We start from the raw sequence: 12,213 nt of genomic DNA on the forward strand, positions 1-12,213 counted from the left end.
AGACAGAAGGCGGCAGATATGATGGAGCGGCTCTGATGCCAGCTTAAACTTCTTACCCACTGGCTTAGGTCACACCTGGGCTGAGGGCAAAGCCAAGACCCAGGGAAGACAAATGGCCAGCTCTTCACGAATGGAGGAAAGACAAGGCCACCCAGCGCACAGCCTGGGGCTTACCTGGGCTCACTGCCGTCTCCTGCCCTGACTGTGGGCGAGACTCCAGGTGAGGATGGCTTGTGTGGGTGTGGTTGATAGAGATCAACTGCTGTGGTGGCGCAGCAACACCAGGCCACAGGGGAACGTCTCCTGCCCGGCTGCCTTCTTGAGAGACCCAGAGTGTGTGAAGAGGAAGGCAGGTATCAGGAGTTAGAGACTGGAGGCGGCCGTCGGGAGAGGAGAGGGAGGCAGAAAGAAGCAAGGCCGCCAGGACAGTGATGGAGGTGGGACAGTGATCGGGGGCTTTGCTTTCACTGGGTCTTTGGCTTCTTGGTGGCTTTCTGGGCAGGAGTGGCAGTGTCTTGCTCTCAGGACAGCCTGAGTGTGGAAGATGGCTGACGATTATCCCCTGACCCTGTACTAGGGACAGTGAGGTTCCTACTGGAATTGGGGATTGGTTGGGTGAGACCCAGTCTTGTGTTTATTGGTAGAACTGGAAAGGCCGAGGCACCTCCTCCCCACCCTTCTCTACCTCCACCCCATTGTTAGGCTGGGATGGGGGCAGGGCTTGACTTTGCTGAGGACTCTCAGGCATTTCTAGCTTAGGACCCTGCCTGCTGGCAGGGAGCAGGACAGAGGTCACTTGAACTCAGACCACACGTCCCTGTTAAATACATCAGCTTTTAAATCAATCTTGGTCCAAAGTCCAGTGAGTTCCAAGACTAGTAGTGTTCACAGCAGGGAGAATTTCTAGTGACGGAGCGGATCCTTCTCCACAGGTAAGAAGTGGCTTCTGTGACCTGCTTGCCTGGGCTGGAGCCACTTTTCCCTTTTCTTTTTTGTAGCAAGTGGCTGTCGGGGAGGGGTTGAGGCCTCTGTGGTGGCGGGAGCACAGGTTAAGTGTGTGTGTGGGGGCCCGAGGACTGTCTTCCAGGGGTGCCATAGTCCTTTTAACTAGAGATGTGCAGGCTCTACTTGTCGAAGGCATTGGTGGGCTGCTCGCCTCCCGGGGGGGGGGTCACATGAGATGGGGTGGTCGAGGTGGGGGTGCTGTATGGAGATTTGATGCATAGCCCAGAGACAGAGACCAGACGTCACAGGCCACGGGGAAGTTTCTTCTGAGGATTTACTATCCAAGAATTTGCGGAAGGCTAAATGCAAGGGAAGACTCTTCCTTACAGCCCTTAAAATGTACAGCCTAACCTAATTTCCACTGGTGCCTCTTCTATCTCCCAAGGCAGTGCTTAGCTATGAGGAAAGCCAGGGATTGCTGGGTTGGCTGAGTAGAAATTCAGGTCCTCTAGTCTCCCTTCGGGAGAATCTCTCAATCTCTCTGGCTTGTGTGGACCTGAAATGTCTTGCTACTGTGAAGCTCTCCCAGATGCTTCTGTGTGTAGGCAAGCTTGGGAGAAGCTCATTTCCCCGCGCTAGGGCCTTTCTTTACCTAAGGGCACATCGGTTCTGGAGACTCCTGGGCTGGGGATGAACCAGACTTTCAGGTGGCTTTGGTGAAGAAAGCACCATTCTGTATCCGTAAGTCACAGGGCCCTCGCTGCCTCAGGTCACACAGAAACACTTTCATGTACCATCAACTCGGGGACATTGCATTTGTGGGTTATGGCTGAACAAATTGTCCTCATCTTTGATTCTGGTAAGGTCTCTTCCCCGTGAACTCGTTGATGCTGTATTATGTTCCTAGGCTGCTCACCCAAGGGAGAGAGTACAGGTCTGGGAAGCCAATGCCTAAGGTCTTGGTTCACTATGACAGGTCATTAGATCTATTCCTCACCTCCAATTTTGTTATCTGTTGAAGGAAGTCAGACACCATTTTCCAAAGGTTGTTCTGGAAATGAAATTATAAATGTGAATGTGTTTGAGGGGCCTGAAAGTATAAATCTAAGCTGCTCATTCTTCAAATGAAAAAAATCCAAACGTGCCCTGGAGTAGCCGGAAGTGGCACCCACAGTTAGGAGATCCTGTGCTAGTCTTTTGGTGTCACTGAGCCTTTATTTTCTCCCCAACAACTAAAAGGACTTGAGACTTGATGCTCACTAAGGGCCTTCCATGTCTGAGGTGGGTCTGTGCTTTGAAGGGGTGCCCTTTGTGATTTGACGATGAATTCGAATGTTTCCATCTGAGACGGACGTCCTAGATTGAGCCTCCCTCCATCTTGTCACAATGTCACATCACTCCATAGCATCTGTCATCAGAAATCCTTGTCTACTTTGCCAAGTGTTAAGTTTCAAGGGGATAGGGCTCTTGTCTTTGTTACTTTCTGTGCTCCCAGGTTTTAGGACAGATGCTGGCTCAGAATAGATGCCTAGATGTTCGGGTGGATGGAAGCCGGTGTGGTGTGGAGGGAAAGGAGCTGGAACTCCTTGGAGAGGGGGCTGGGGAACTTGGAATCTGTTAGGTTGTCCCAATGTGGAAAAGGGCCTTTCTGCTCACATCTTGGTTAAATACTCTCATGTTTTTGCATACAAAATGAGTGAGAACAGTAAGGTGGAGATGGACAGCTTCCCCTCAAACCTCAGCAGCTCTTTTCCTTGGTTCTTCAGGAGAGACCACCTAGCTCAGCGTTATCCCCTTGCCTGGTAGGCACCCGGGATGAGCCGTTAAGAGCACTGGGAACCTGTGCCTCAGGGGCAATGAGCTACTCTCGAGCCCCTGCTTCTTCCTCATCTGAGTATGGTGGGACCGAATTCTTGCTGTTCGGAAAGTTAAATGCTCACACGTCTTGCGGGTTACGTCACAATTGTCTTTAGTTCCCTTTGTATGGGATTCCAGAGAACTCGGGGGATGCCTGGCAGAGGCAAGAGCTTTGCAGTAGGGATGATGACACCTTGCTTCTGCTGCTGCAGATTTGCTCTGGGCTTGAAACATCTGCCGCCCGAACCTGGCTAGAACCAGATACTGTACTTATGACGCTGGGCGGAACCATGGGAACACAAAAGTAAAACAAGAAAACAACAAAACCCCAAGCAGGACTAGCTCATGGGGTTCCCATCAGCCATACAGATTATTTCCATGAAAGCACCACAGGGAACGTTAGTGCCTCCTCTGCAGGCAGCTTATCTCGTTGGGGACACTGACACAAACAACCAATGTTGTCTGTAATCTTCAGGCCTGAGTCCAAGGTGCTTTGTCGTCTAACCTGACCAGTTTCCTTTCTTTCATCCTATATCTGTGTTGAGGTGATTCTATCACATGAAGATATGTGTGCTCTTCAGCCTGGAGTCGTCTTCCTCTTCCCACACTATCTCCATGGTTCCCTTGAGGTTGGGGAGTAGAAGGAACTCAGACCTCACATTGGAATCTAGGCCCTGCAGATCTGGCCAGGTGAAACCAACTTAGCCTTCTAGAGTCTTTTTTCCCCTACGTGAAAAAAAAAAAAAAGGACTCAATAAGTGTGTAATTTAACAATAACCCATTGAAACTATCCTAGCAGCAATTGTCAGCACCAGGACTGTGTTTTGTAACTCTGTCCCACTGGATTCTGGGCTCCCTGAAGGCAAGGCAGAGTTTCACCTCATCTGGGTTGAGCCTGACACCTGCCTCATTGGAGGTGCTAAATAAACCTTGATGAACATTAGGAGGCTGCTTAAAGGAGGAGGGATAGGATCCCTACAGGGTGTGCTAGTCATGCAAGGATTTGAAAGTTGGCTGGGTCCTGGGGAGGTTTTGGAAAACTCATTCATATGGAAAAATTGTTTACTTAGCACCTGCTATGAATGCACAGTCAGCATCTGGGAAGGTAACCCAGGCAGAGCCTGGGGATGTGCAAAGGGCAGGCTGGGTGAGGGTGGTCATGCAGAGCACGGCGTTCTATTTCCTGAGGAGCAGTAGAGGGTACTGAGGTAAACAGAACTGGGGCTTCTGCAAGAGCGATGAGTGCTCAATGCCCTAGCAGGAGTCCCCGCTTTTGTTTTTTGATGGGTGTTTTAGAGGCTGACCAGTGAGGATGCTGGTTGGAGAGTTTATCTAGAGGCAGGAAGACACTGCTAATAGACCAAGCCCGTGAAACATGGAATTGGGTAGAAATGCAAGTTCAGGGACTGGGGAGTGCTGACCCAGTGTGCATTAGCCCCTGGGCCCGATCCCCTGGCTCCATCGCTAACACCACATAAACCAGGTGGTGTGTGGTGTGAGCTCTACACAGGAGGGAGAAGCAAGAGAACCTCAAGTCGAAGGTAAGCTTTACGCCTGGCCTACATGGTTTTCATGTTTTAATGCACACAGGTGCTCTAGCTGCAGGCCAGCAGAGGGCATCAGCTCCCATTACAGATGGTCGTGAGCCACCATGTGGGTGCTGGGAATTGAACTCAGATCCTCTGGAAGAACAGCCAGTGTGCTTAGCCGCTGCCTCAAGCCTGGGTTACATAAAATCCTGCATAAAAAAGGAAAACCTTAAGTGCAATGTGAAACAGGGGCTGATTTTGGGGAAACCCTTATTACAGCTGACCTTCATGGAGGCTTAGCTGTTTCGGGTACCTGTTCCATCAACAGTGGGAAGAAGTCTTCTCTCAACGTTGTCTCTGCTTTCACAGTTTTTCACTCCATCTCTCACAGCTCCTGAAACTCTTAGGTAAGCAAAGTGTGGAGGGCATTGAACTCCCAGAGCAGAGTCCTAGCCTAGAGTATAAAATATCATTTATGGAGCCTGGAGTAGTGAGGATATTAGGTACCAGCAAATCAAATGACCTTTGATATAAGAAATTCTATTCTTTGTCATAAAGGAGAAATAAAAATTACTCATCGGGCCTTGCCATCACCGCTTTCTAGATAATTCTCAGTGGAATGCGTCCATGAATTCCCTGCATTTTAAATCTCCCTGGCTAAGAGCTAACAGCAACTGTCACGATGGGGAGCTATGGTTAGCACATCTATACTTTAGGGCCTTGCGTTTCCTTCGGTTTTGGTATTAGTCACTTAGACAGACTTGACCGGTTGAATCGCCACAGATGTTACCTTTCAAAGGATGAGCCCTAGCGGCCTAACATCTGACACCTGCACCAGAACTGTAAGGCATACTCTAGGCAAATTGTTTTTGAAGCATGAAGTCAACGTGTGTTTGTGTCTTGCTTGCCAGAGACTCCACTGTCAGCATCAGCTGAGGCGTAGAAGGCTTTCTCTCTTCCCTCCCTCCCTCCCTCCCTCCCTCCCTTCCTTCCTTCCTCCCTTCCTTCCTTCTTCCCTCCCTCCCTCCCTTCCTTCCTTCCTTCCTTCCTTCCTTCCTTCTTCCCTCCCTCCCTCCCTCCCTCCCTTCCTTCCTTCCTTCCTCCCTCCCTCCCTCCCTTCCTTCCTTCCTTCTTTGCTTTCTTTCTAAGTTTATTTGTGTTGTGCACATGAGTGTTCTGCTGGCATATATGTACATGCACTGCACATGCGCCTAGTGCCCACAGGGTTCAGAAGACATTAGTTCAATTGCAGGAGGTTGTGGGCCATCATGTGGGTGGTGAGGCTGAACTCTGGTCCTCTTCTAGAGCAGCCAGCGCCCTTAACTGCTGAGCCGTCTCTCTAGCCATACGAGATGATTTCTTTAATGGCCTTAGCAGAAACATCCTGTGCTAGGTTCTGACAGAGATGGATGTGCCGGTCTAGGTGGGAAGTCCTTTGCCAGGGTTGACTGAATAGGGAATTCACAGCTTATCTATGATTTTGGACCTAACTCCCACATTCCACCAATTATATTTTTTTCCTAACAGAAGTCTGCCAATTTCTGCTCTTTCGGGTCACACGGGTGGGCACAGATGCAAGAAGGGCGACCTCAGGCACATGTGGGCAGATACTCCTGTTAAACTTCCCGGGAGTGCTGCTCTCTTCTGGTTGAAGCACTCAGGTTTTATAACAAGCATGGAGGTCAGTGAAGGTGAACCAGGTCCAGACTGAAGGTGGCCAGATAGACCCTGCCCCCCAACCCACTTCTGCCTTAATGACACGGTTTGCTTACTCTATGGTTCCGTCCTGTGTTACATAATTGAGGACCCTTCCATGGGCTCAGTAACAAAGTTAAACATTATTCATTAGCTGGCTCATAAGCCTTTACCTTTCAGTTAAACTGTTTCCTGGAGCAGGTGTTTAAATAGGTGCCATGGGGAGAGCTCTGCTATCCCTGTCATTCTGATCACACAATTAATTTCTAATTACTATTAGATAAGATTGTGGCGAGTCTATGTACTTGTGACTAATGGCAGTAGATTACTATGCTTATGTAAAAGTCTTACTACATCCAGACCATCACATGGGCAAAGATGGCAGGACTTGGGCTGTCATTCTGGAGGCCATTGCTGACCATAGACCACATTTCCCCACTATAGGTAGAGTCCTTGTTTTTCCTACTTCCTTTATCAAATCTTTTGGAAATTTGGTGATGCTTTCTGGTTGAGTTGAGCCATCCCCTAAGTATTCTCTGGTGACCATGGTCTCCACATAGGTGAGCTTTAAGCCTATGAAGCAATGCTTTGCTAAGTCCAGCTCCTCTACCCCTTGTGTTCTCCCGGTCCCTCGTTACCGGCTTCCACTTGGAGCTCATGTGCTATGGGCTGAGCTATGCCGAGAACTTCAGCTCACTGTTGAGGCTCTGTTTGAGCCCCTTGTTAACAGCACGTGGCTCTCTAGCATTCAGACTGATGGGATACTCCTGGGGCAGGGCGGGTCTCAGCGTTATTTGAGCAGTTCACTGGCAACAAAGGCATTCTCCCCTTTGGCTAAGATTAGTTTTATAGAGACTATCAGGAGGGAATGGATGGAGGACCCCTGGACCAACGATTGTCTTCTCCCAGATGCCATCACTGACTTATCTATTTGACCCCACTGTATGTTGTGGCGTGACACTTTGTGTCCACATTGCCAAAGTTCCTAGTTTTCTACATCTCCAGCTGCTTTTAAGGAGGGGCTGACATGGGCCTTGTTTTCCTGCACCCCACTTCCCCGTTTCTCCCTGCTCCACCTGTCAAGGATTCGGTCTCATCAAGGCTAACTCACTTCTGTGTTCTCTACCTCACTCCACACGCTGACGGCTTTCTTAAGGTTAAAAACGGGAGCATCTGGCCCGTGTGCTCTTGCACACCTTCAGTCCAGGACTTGGGAGGCAGGGCAGGCAGATCTTTGATTGGTCTACAGAGTGAGTTCTAGGCTACTAGCCAAGGGCACAGGGGACATCCTAAAAAACAAAATCCAAACCAACCAAGCAAGCAAACAAACAAACCTTTCCGTCCCAGCCATCCCCTGATGTGTCTTCCTTTGCTGCTGCCTTTGTTCAGTATCCTGGACTTCTGTTCTCTCAGCCCGGTGGCCTTTCCTGGTTTTCTTCCTCTCTTGGCATCCTTTGGCTTCCTTACAGTGTCTTTTTTTTTTTTTTAAGATTTATTTATTTATTATATGTAAGTACACTGTAGCTGTCTTCAGACACACCAGAAGAGGGCATCAGATTTCATTATAGATGGTTGTGAGCCACCATGTGGTTGCTGGGATTTGAACTCAGGACCTCTGGAGGAGCAGTCGGTGCTCTTAACCACTGAGCCATCTCTCCAACCCCTTCCTTACAGTGTCTTATCTTGGGAGTCCTCTCTGGATGGCATTGTAAGCTCGGGCTTTCTGCTGATGAATTTTTTCTAGGAATTCCCCAAGGCTGCTTCCTTATCTCTCTTCCTGTCACTTGTGCATTCACACAGATTGCCCTGGGAAGAGACTCCCATCCAACATCATCAGAGCTACAGGAGAACTGCTGTGTCCCCTAGTTAAAGCCCATCACACACCGACTTTGTCGCCCCCTTCCATTGTGTTTCTTTGAAACAAGGTCTCACTATGTAGCTCACTCTGGCCTCAGACTCATGCTCCCCCTCATAAGCCTCCCACACGTGGCGGTTACAAGTGCCTGTCAACATGCCTATTGGAAGCGAGGCCATATTGAGTCTACCTCAGGCAGAAGGTGATAGGGCTGCTGCGATACAATCCTGCAGGCTGGTAGAATCCCAGTGCCATTTCTTGTAGGTCTGGAAGCCAGAAACACAAAACAGAGATGTCTTAAGGTTGGCCCTCTCAGGCCTCCTTCCTTGGCTTTCATGATGGCTACCTTCTTGTTGTGTCTTCCCATAGTATTTTTCTGTGTGAGGGCATCTGTGGCATCTCACCTTCTTTTAAAAATGGACATTGGCCCTACTGGATTTGGTCTCATCCTCAGGGTTTAATTTTAGTTGCCACTTTAACGTTCCTATCTCTGAGTGTGGTCACATTGGAGATCAAGGTCAATGTTGGTATTCAGAGGCGGGGCCATCATCCAGCCCATACTAGGAAGGGAGTCCCCAGCCCGGAGGTGGTAACGAATATCTGAGCTGATTGGTGGAATAACCTGGGTAGGGTGGGGAATTCTAGGTGACATAAAAACCAGACTTTGTGGCAGAGCAGACAGGCTTAGCAGACGGCTGGAGAACGCTAGCGAAGGAAGAAGTATGTGGCTCTGATACCCTGATACCCTGTGCCCCGTTCCTGCAGCTCCCCACGATGGCTGATCTGGACAATGCACACACTGTGACTTGTGGTGTTGCACTTGCTCTGTCTGATGCCATCTCTGTTTGGAGAGATCTGAAGGGACAAGGTTGGATGCAATTGACTGCTTAGCACTCTGGGAAGATCCTCTGCCTGCCTCCTCTCCATTCTGGCGTCACAGTTTCTAGGCCAAGCAGGCCCTTATCACCTGTCAGATCACTGCAATCGCCTGCCTCCAGGGTGTCTGTTCTAGTCCAGCCCACCCATCAATTCTGAGCCCAACTGTGAACTTATTGTTCCTTTGTTAGAACACGCTGAGTGGTCCCTGTGCACCGATCCAACCACAGCCAGATACCTAGGTCTGGAAATGAAATTCTTTCATGTCTGCCACCCACAATCTCCCGTTGATTTGATTTTTATCTCTGCCTTAACCTACAGAAAGGACTTCCCAGTCTGTGGACTGATAGCCACTCCCTGTTTAAAACAGTCACTGCCTACCTGGGATGCAGCCGACACCCCGCCCATCTGTTATCAAAGTCAAACCCTCATTAAAGTATTCCTCGATCTGTTCGGAGTGGTGATCCCTCTGCCCTCCGCTATTTTATTTTATTGTGTGTATGGTGTTTTGCCTGCCGGTATAACTGTATCACGTGCATGCTTGGTGAACACTGACACCAGGAGAGGGGATCAGATTCCTTGGAACTGATTGGTTACAGGCAGTGGTGAACCATCAGGTGGGTTCTAGGAACTGAACCCCGACCCTCTGGCAGCGTGGCCTGTGAGCACTTTTAACTTCTGAGCCATTTGTCCAGCTCAAGGGAGTGATCTGTCAACCCCTTTCCTGACCTGACTGACTTGGAGGTCCCTTGAGAACTTGTGTGCTTTGTCTGTTAGTATGGGGTGGACGTAGTTGGTTGTGGGGTAAAAGTCCTCTTGATGTTTAGGGGAACGTTGAAGAAGTTGTGTTCGTGGTTCTAAACAGACTGTTCCTGCCGAGTGTAGAAGCTGGCATGGAGTGAGAAGCTGAAGGAGGGCTACTGGCGAGCTTTCTCAGACCTGAGTGCAGCTGGGTGAGGGGAAGGGCGTGGCATTAGTTTGTTTTTTTTTTTAAACACAGGATCTTAATATGTAGCCCAGGCTGGCCTCCAACTCAGAGATCTGCCTGCCTCTGTCTCCTGAGTGCCAGGATTAAAGGTATCTACCCCCAAGTCTGGCTAGCTCTGGAGGCAGTTAGTTTTGAGGCCTGCATCAGAGTTCTCTTAAAAGCCATAGGTTAAAAGTCACTGTCACCTGCTTGACTCTATGTCTGCCTGGCTTCATAACTGCTTGGAACTAGTGCATGGGGAGGCAGACAGCCCGCACAGGTATTATTTAGGTTGCCGTATATTTTTGTACCAGGCCCTGTGGTCAGGCACTTGCCATAGACACTGCCAGATCCTGAGGACCGCGCAGGGTGACCAAAGGGCTCTCTGAGGCAGACTGTCAGCACGGCTTCTTGAGGGAGTAAAGGTAAAGCTCTGGGTGACAGTTACTAGCTCATCCGACCATGACATGCGTTCTTCTGTGACTGTGAGGGGGGAGAATCATCATCAAGCGATGTGGGCAGACCTCAAAGATTAGTTTCTTTACTTACGCCTAGAGAATCTGTGCCCAAAGACGGGAGGTGGGGACTAAGTGTGGCTTTGTTTTTATTTTTATTTTTATTTATTTTTTTAAATGACTCTTTGCAGGTGACTCTGAGGGACAGCTGGGATTGAGATCCAATTTGTGGGTGACTGTGAGCATTGAGATGACGTCCCTTACCTGACACTGAGTTCATCTATTTGTTTTAATTTTATCTATACACTAGGGTGTTGCCTGCCTGCCTGTGTGCGCATGCGTGTGTGTGTGTGTGTGTGTGTGTGTGTGTGTGTGAACGAGCGTGTGTGTGTGTGTGTGCAGCACATGCATGCCTGGTTTCCTTAGAGGCCAGAAGAGGACGACAGATCTCTTGGAACTGGAGTTTCAGATGGTTGTGAGCTGCCGTGTGGGTGCTGGAACTGGACCCAGGTGTCCTGGGAGAGCGGCCTGTACTAGTCACCACTGAGGCCTCTCTCCAGCCCCTATGGTGAGTTCTCACGTACATGACTTATTGTTGCTAGTGGTGCCTGGTGGTCACTGAGCTTATGTTGTTTGGAGAGGCCTATCTGCTCACATGGAGGGAAGCAGCTGGTGTAGGTGGGCGGGGCTGCACAGCTCCCAGGGATGAGGAGAGGATGCTGAGGTCTCCATGATCTTACTTCTCTAGGAATTGCTATTTATTTTCCTTCCTTGGAGGAAGGATTTGCCTGGAGCAAATGCCAGTGGTAGAACTCAGGCCTTGGGTTTGAACCAGAACATTGCAAAACCCAACAAAGTCCAAACAAAACCAAAACAGTAAGATCAACTGGTGGTGCAAAACATCGATCCCAGTACTGGGAGGCAGGGGCAGGTGGGTCTCTGAGTTCGAAGCCAGCCTGGTCTACAGAGTGAATTTCCAGGACTGGGAGGATTATGTAGAGAGTCTTTCTTGTGTGTGTGTATGCGCATGTGTGTAAAAACTCGCAGGAGTAAGACAAGAACTAGGTTTTGCTGTTGTTGACATGTAAGTGCATGCCTGTGCATGTGTGTGGGGGTGTGTCTGTAGGGATAGGGGTCAAACCTCAGTGATTGCTTTTCTTTCTCAAGACAGGGCCTCTCGCTACCCTTGAGCAGGCTGTCTGGTTGATCAGCCAGGGATCTACTGGTCTCCACCATCCCAGCTCTGGGGTTACAATTGTGTGTTACCATAGCAACTGTTGCTGGGGATCAAACTCAGAATCAAGAGCCAACTCCCGTATCTGATTCCTTATGTGGCCTGGAACTCACTCTGTAGACCAGGCTGGCCTCAACTCCGATCCTCTTGCTTCTGCCTCCCAAGTACTGAAATTAAAGATGTACACCGTCACACATGCTCCTGGGTTTTGAGCATGGAATGTTTCATGAATCCTCCCATGGTCATGTTTGGGTTGGGAGCACAGTTTATATCCTTGTCAGGTTCCCACTCAAGTTCAGATTTTCAAATCCTGTCAGGAGGTCATGAAGTTGATGTTTAAATGGCTTTAAACACCTCTTCACCCTGCCTCTGTGTGGGTTGGCTTATGAGCATTCCTGTCTGTGACATTTCTCACTGGGGCATTTCTGCCTACTGGAAACATTGTCTTGGAACGGAGGCTTGCGATAGAGGTTTGGGTGGAGCAGGCTGACAGGACAGGCCGGCCTTTCCACAAACCCCGTTCATGGCGGGAACGATGCCAAGTTCCTCCAAATAGCTGTGTGAAAGCCTTGCAGCTTCCAGCCCCAGACGTGAGGCCAAAGTAGACTTCCTTTTACCCTTTGCCAACTAAGCTGGACCTGCTGCTGTTTGGGCCTCAGTGGCCTTGACCTCTGGAGGCCCTGGCTTCCAGCTTGCTCGTGCAGGAGCCAGTAAAGAGCAGTATTTACCTAAGGATCTGTGGCCACTGTGTGGGTAGTGAGAAGAAGCCCTGGGCTTAGGCGCCAACTTCGGGCCCCATC

At 49.6% G+C, this 12,213-nt stretch overlaps 2 protein-coding genes across 7 annotated transcripts in view; one reads left to right on the forward strand and one right to left on the reverse strand.

Moving 5' to 3' along the window:
- Cd160 (CD160 molecule) overlaps window positions 1–587 on the reverse strand; it is a 33,983-nt gene extending 33,396 nt beyond the window's left edge. For 2 of the 3 annotated variants that reach the window (XM_087631447.1, XM_087631430.1), the window contains exon 1: window positions 175–251. The gene's annotated coding sequence lies outside the window, so the exon portion shown is untranslated. 3 annotated transcript variants of the gene reach the window in all.
- Window positions 234–12,213, forward strand: part of Pdzk1 (PDZ domain containing 1) — a 31,791-nt gene continuing 19,811 nt past the window's right edge. Inside the window, exon 1 of one of the 4 annotated variants that reach the window (XM_087632927.1) lies at window positions 234–353. The gene's annotated coding sequence lies outside the window, so the exon portion shown is untranslated. 4 annotated transcript variants of the gene reach the window in all.

The sequence above is a fragment of the Rattus norvegicus genome, chromosome 2, assembly GCF_021556685.1.
Source record: "Rattus norvegicus strain SHRSP/BbbUtx chromosome 2, alternate assembly SHRSP_T2T, whole genome shotgun sequence".
Taxonomy (NCBI): domain Eukaryota; kingdom Metazoa; phylum Chordata; class Mammalia; order Rodentia; family Muridae; genus Rattus; species Rattus norvegicus.